Source organism: Peromyscus eremicus, unplaced genomic scaffold, assembly GCF_949786415.1.
Source record: "Peromyscus eremicus unplaced genomic scaffold, PerEre_H2_v1 PerEre#2#chrX_unloc_4, whole genome shotgun sequence".
NCBI lineage: Eukaryota > Metazoa > Chordata > Mammalia > Rodentia > Cricetidae > Peromyscus > Peromyscus eremicus.
In genome coordinates, this window is record NW_026734291.1 from 1,716,826 (window position 1) to 1,721,699 (window position 4,874).

General features: G+C 41.3%; 1 long non-coding RNA gene across 1 annotated transcript; it reads left to right on the forward strand.

The window, feature by feature from the left end:
* Window positions 1-1,145: 1,145 nt before the first annotated feature.
* Window positions 1,146-4,338, forward strand: LOC131901156 (uncharacterized). Its single transcript, XR_009376399.1, has 2 exons — window positions 1,146-3,794; window positions 4,025-4,338. It is a non-coding gene; the product is annotated as an uncharacterized LOC131901156 (long non-coding RNA).
* The last annotated feature ends 536 nt before the right edge of the window (window positions 4,339-4,874 follow it).

The window sequence follows — 4,874 nt, forward strand, 5'->3', positions numbered from 1 at the left end:
TTGGTCTTTTAATAGTGTTGCAGGTTTCCTGGATCTTATGTTTCAGGAAATCTTTCAATTTAACATTTCTTTCATCAATATAGCCATATTTTCTAGCATAAGGTTAAAGCCTGTAATTCTCTATTCTATGTCTTGTGTTTCTTTGGTGAAGCTTGCCTCTGTAGTTCCTGTTTGAATACCTGGATTTTCATTTCTAGAATTTCTTCTGTTTTCATTTTTATTTACTTCTATTTCCATTATCAGTTCTTGAAGAGATCATTCATTACCATCAACTGTTTGATTGTGTTTGGTTTTCTTTAAGGGATTTGTTAATTTTTTCCAATATTAAATTCATCCTTTCTCTGCTTTCTTTAAACACATTCATTCACTTCCTCTTTAAGAACTCCTTACAAAGTTTGTCATAATTGTCCTCCACCTGTGATGGAATATCCAGGGCTTGCTGTAGTAGGATAGCTGGAATCTGGTAGTAAAACATTGTTCCAGCTGTTGTTGATTATGTTCTTATGCTGGTGTCCAGGTATCTGGATTTGAGGTGATTTTGGCTGTGGGTGCTGATTTCTCAGTTTGTCTTTTTTGGATGGGTTTTTTATTCCTTGGTTTCTATTTGCTCTTTGTTCTTCTCTTCTTTGTGGTCTATGATTGAACAGGGGTTCTCATCCCAAGTTGGGGCCTTGAAATCTTGCTGTATTACCTTTGTTCCAGCAGAGAGTATCTGCCCAACTTTGGGGATGACCAAAGGGAGGAGAAGAGGAAGTTTGGGGATAGGGTTGAGGGGGCATTGAGAAAGTAGGGGAGGTCTACGGGCAGGTGGTCTACATAGACATCTGGCAGATTGTGTGTCCTTTGTTAGAGAAAGGATTCAACCCAATTTTGAGGCAACAACACAGAGATGAAGAGAGAAGTGGGATTGAGGATATTGATAGGGGATTATTGAAAGACTGCAGGATGTCCAAAAGTGAGCAGGTTACATGGATTTCTGGTGGCTGGCATTGCCTCTGGTCCAGCAGGGCATCTTTACCTCAGGTTGTCTACTTGTTCTTCTGGCTGGTGTGGCTTGTCTTTGAGCAGAGGATATCCATACAATTTGGGGTGGGGACATGGATTTGGAAGTGGCAGCTGTATGGTTGGTGGAGGATTGTGTCTGTGGGTATGTGGGGATGGTGGAAGTTTCATGGACTGGTGGCCTGGCTACCTAATCTTCTGGCTGGTGTGACATGCACATGAGCCAGGAATGTCAGCATGTGTTGGGTCCAGGAACACAGTCACTTTCCTTTTTTTCTGAATGGGAATATATACTGTGCCATTATTTGTTGGAAATCATTGTCTCTTGATTTGTACAAGATGTGAAAGGCAAGAGATTATTTTGAGTGTCAAAAGAAACTGAGCATTTGACCTGTTTGGGGCTGATACAGACTATGAGGATCATTGTACTAAGATTAAATGCATTTCCCTTTTTCTTTTTCTCTTGGTATTTATTCTTCTCTCATACAATACATCCTAACTTGCAGCTTCCTTCCCCTTTCTCTACTTCTTCTAGTCACCACCCTGAAATCCTCATTCCTCCAAATCCACTGCTACCCTGTGTTCCTTCAGAAAATAGTAGGCCTCCCAGAGATATCACCCAAACATAACATAACAAGGTGCAATAACGCTAGGAACAAACCCTCATATCAAGGCTGGACAAGGTAACCCAATAGGAGGAAAGGGGTTCCAAGAGCAAGCAAAAGAGCCAGACACCAGGACTCCTACAGTTATAAGTCCCACAAACACACCAAGCTAAACAACCATAGAATGTATGCAGATGACCTGGCACAGAACCATACAGGCTTCATGATTGCCACAATTTCTCTGAACCCCTATGCACCCTGCTTTGTTGATTCTATGGGCCAAGATTTCCTTGTTTTCAAAACATTTCTGTATCCTACAATATTCATTCCCTCCTTCCACTGGATTCTTAGAGCTCATCCTCATGTTTGGGTAGGGATCTCTGCATGTGTTCCCATCATCTGCTGAAAGAAGCCTCTATGATAACAATTAGGCTAGGCACAAATCTTTGATTAAAACAGAATATAGTTATAGATCATCTCATTGTATTTTCCTTGGTCAGTTGTACTTTGTCCTTTCCTAGTTTTCTGGACCATCCTATTGCAGTTCCTATCCACCTAGGCTTTGTAAGGCATGAGCCTCCTTTCATAGCTTGGGCAACAATTTACACTAGTCATTCATTGGATAGACACTCAGAGCCACCATTGCTCCACCATATCTTTCAGGCAGGACAAGTGTTAGCTGAGTGTTTTGTGTCTAACTTGGTGTCCCAATCCTACCACTGGGAGTATTGTGGGGTTAGAGCAGATGGTTGGTTCAGCCTCTGTATTCTTTTTGTTTGTTTGTTTGTTTGTTTGTTTCTCTGTGTAGCTTTTGGAGCCTGTCCTAGAACTCACCTTTTAGAGGAAGCTGGCCTCAAACTCATAGAGATCTGCCTGCCTCTGCCTTCTGAGTACTGGGATTAAAGGTATGTGCTATCACTACCCAGCCAGCCTCTGAATTCTTGATAACTAGGACTCCTCACTAGGGTCACCCTATTAGGTTCCATGAAGTTTGCACTGCACTGTGTCCATGTCTCCTGCTAAAATCTCCCCTATTCCAGTTATCTCTCTCTGTCTTCTCCTCTGCCCCTTCCTTACTCACCTCATCAATCCTGTTCCCATCTCCAACTGCCTCCAGTGCACCCACAAAATCTATTCTATATACTTCTCCCAGTGAGATACATGCATATACCCTAGAGCTGCTCTTCTTACATAGCCTCTATGCATCTGTGGATTGTACTGTGATTAACTATGTTTATTGTGAGTGTACTTTACTTAACAGCTAATGTTCATGTATGAGTGAGTACAACATGTTTGTCTATGGGCTTCTGGGTTTTCTCACAAAAGATAGTAGAGAACTCAAGAAACTAAACAACAAACCAAATAATGCAATTATAATGGGGTATACCTCTAAATAGAATTCTCAGTAGAAGTATCTAAAGTGGCTGAGAAACACTTGAAAAAATGTTCAACATTCTTAGCCATCATGCAAATGCATATTGAAACTACTTTGATCTTTTGTCTTACACTTCTAAGAATGGTTAAGATCAATAACACAAGTGACAGCTAATGTTGGAAAGGATATGGAGCAAGGGAATTCATTGCTGTCACAGGTTCAAATTTATACAGGCACTGTGGAAATCAATATGATATCCTCAGAAAATTGGGAGTCAATCTACCTCAAGATCCAGTTATAGCATTTTTGTGCATATACCCAATGTTACTCTTCCATCTTACCACAAGGACAATTGCTCATCTAGGCTCTATCTGTCTTGGACCTGATTACACACTTGTCTATCTTATTTCTTCTTAGTAGTTAGTTCATACAATTTCTCTCATGTTTACTCTGTATGGTTGTTTTGTTTACTTGTTTGTGTATGTTTGTTGATTGGCATTTTTCTTGCAAGGTGATACCCCTTTCAAAGAATACAGAATTGACAGAGATGAACACCCCCTTCAGTTTTCTTTTAAGTGACTTGGTGATTACATTATAACAACTATGTAATGGAGTAAGATAGTGGGCACCAGAATTGTAATAAATATACTGTCAAAGAATTATACATTTACAATGTTGTCAGTGTCATGCTTTCTGTTGTTCACGTGTATGGATTGTTTTAGAATGCAGTGACCTATGATGATGTGCATGTCAGCTTCACATGGGAAGAGTGGACTTTGCTAGATCCTTCCCAGAAGAATCTCTACAAAAAGGTGATGATTGAAACCTACATGAACCTCACTATTATAGGTAAGACAGTGTATTTTCCTTCACATTTTAAAATAATGGGACAACTGTTTCTTGGTTTTGGGTGTTCCTGCGTAATTTGATTGGAAGGAAGAGTGAGGTGAATAAATCAGGCATGTTTCTGAGATTCACTGAAGATAGTAACATAAATTTACAATGTTTTCAATAATACAAATTTTCTGGTACTCTATTTTAGGATACATTTGGGAAAATCATAATATTGAAGAACATTTTCAAAATTCTAGAAGACATGTAAGATAATTTTCTTGTGCAAGCTGATAAAAATATGCCTGTGAAGAAATTATATTGTGTCCTGGAAATTTTAAACAAAAGCAACACTGTAAATAAGTACCACTTAAAGTGCATTGAGGATTATTAAATTCTCACAAAAACATAAATCTCAATTTCAGGTTGGTGAATGGCATTTGCAGGGCATTCTTTTAAGAACAATGTCAAAGAAACAATTTCCCAAAAGATATCACCATTAAAATCATAACACCATGAGAGCTATGCTGTTGAACTGTCAGTCTTTTTATTTCATAACACTCATATTACAAAAGTTACACACCCCCATCCCGCCCTGGACTTCCTTTCTGGAGCACAGGTAAGTGCCCTAGCTTGCCTGGACCCCATCCCTGGGCACCAGCCACTTCGGGGAAGACCTGCCCAACTTGGCTCCAGGTTCTGGCCACTGGGCAGGTTCCCTTCTAGCCCCACCAGGAAGGATCCCCTTCTCCAAGACCCCTGGCAAACCCTGCAATCTCCACGCCCTGCCCTCAAGCCCATCCACCAGAGCCCCCAGCCTCTTCCTGAGACTTAGAGGCCAGCCCCCAGCTCCCTCTTGCCCCAGACTTCCCTTCTGGAGCACAGGTGAGTGCCCTAGCTTGGCCTGGACCCCATCCCTGGGCACCAACCATTCTGGGGAAGACCTGCCCAACTTGGCCCCAGGTTCTGGTCACTGGGCAGGTTCTCTTCTAGCCCCACCAGGAAGGATCCCCTTCTCCAAGACCCCCAGCAGATCCTGCAATCTCCACATCATGCCCCCA